The following is a 1,738-nucleotide window of genomic DNA, read 5'->3' on the forward strand; positions in this document are numbered from 1 at the left end:
TGGGCAACAGAGCAAGACTCCGTCTCAAAAAAAAAAAAAAAAAAAATATATATATACACACACACACACACACACACACATCCACAAGACAAAAGGGAAAGAGGAAGTACGTAACATCACTAAACAATTTTTTTTTCTTTCTTTTGAGACAAGGTCTTGCTCTGTTGCCCAGGCTGGAGTGCAGTGGCGCAGTCATGACCCATTGCAACCTCCACCTCCCAGGCTCAAGCCATCCTCCCACTTCAGCCTCCTGAGTAGCTGGCACCACAGGCACACGCCACCATGGCCAGCTAATTTTTCTATTTTTTATGGAGACAGGGTTTTGCCATGTTGGCCAGGCTGGTCTCAGACTCCTGAGCTCAAGCAGTCTTCCCACCTTGGCTTCCCAAAGTGCTAGGATTACAGGTGTGAGCCACCACACACAGCCCACAAAACAATTTTGAGGTGAAAAAGGAAGATAAAGTTCTTTTGTGATGTCAATGTTTTTCAGAGAGGCGGGCTCTCATGGTAATGAGCTTAGAATGAGGATGCAGGTGGGCTTGGATTTGAGAAAACTGGACATGCTGGAGCCGCTCCTATGTGGCAGCGGTACAGGAAGTGTCCTAGAGCCGGATTCAAGGAATGGCCACCAACATTCAGGGCTCCCAAGTTTGCTCTGCTATATGCTGAGGTTCTCCAGCTTGAAGAGCAGGAGAGAAATCAAACAGTTGAGTTCACTTCAGGATTGTGGCAGTCAGTACTGGCTTGTGAGGGAGACAGCAATGAAGGCAAGGAGGTTCTAGTAAGAAGAACTGAGGCAACTGCAGAGGGACAGAATGGCTTTGCGAACAGATCAGGGACAGTGGGAGCTGGAGAGAGAAAGCCTATGCTCGCAGGGAGTGGTGCTGAGGTCTTGAGGGCAAAGCAGTTCCAAGTGAGGCATGGCCCCGCTGGGAGAGGACTGGGAGGGAAGCAAGCTAACAATGACTAAGCAACCCGATGCTCGATGCCAGGCACTCCAGTCATCAGCTCACTTAAACAGCACCCCAACTTTACAAGGATGTGCTATTGTAATATTTATGGGTCAGGAAACAGGTTCCGACGTCAACAAATCTCAATGTCAGCAAGCAGCAGAACAACTTCAAATCTAGATTTGACTCTGAAGTCTCTACCACACTTTAACACAAGTTAAATCAGCAACAGTAGAACCGGAATTTCAGGGAATCCATGTATGTAGATGTGGGAGTCATCTAGGCTGCCAGTGGAGGCAAAAAATACCTGTTGTTTTGAGTAAGACTTTCAATAAACATAAACATAAAAAAGGAAAAAAATATCAGTTGCCAACTTCTGGAGAATGGCTAGTAGTAGCAAGCAGAACAGGACAAAGTCGTACAAGCAGATGGCATGCTCTTCAGCACTATCCTTCAAGACCACGCACCAAAGTGGCAGAAAAGAAATACAGATCCTGGCCGGTGGCTCACGCTTGTAACCCCAGCACTTTGGGAGGCTGAGGCTGGTGGATCACAAGGTCAAGGGATAGAGACCATCCTGGCCAACATGGTGAAACCCCATCTCTACTAAAAATACAAAAATTAGTTGAGCATGGTGGCACGTGCCTGTAGTCCCAGCTACTCGGGAGGCTGAGGCAGGAGAATTGCTTGAACCCGGCAGGTGGAGGTTGCAGTGAGGTGAGATCATGCCACTGCCCTCTGGCCTGGGCAACAGAGTGAGACTCCATCTCAAAAAAAAAAAAAAAAAA

This window comes from Piliocolobus tephrosceles, chromosome 4 (genome assembly GCF_002776525.5).
Source record: "Piliocolobus tephrosceles isolate RC106 chromosome 4, ASM277652v3, whole genome shotgun sequence".
Lineage (NCBI taxonomy): Eukaryota > Metazoa > Chordata > Mammalia > Primates > Cercopithecidae > Piliocolobus > Piliocolobus tephrosceles.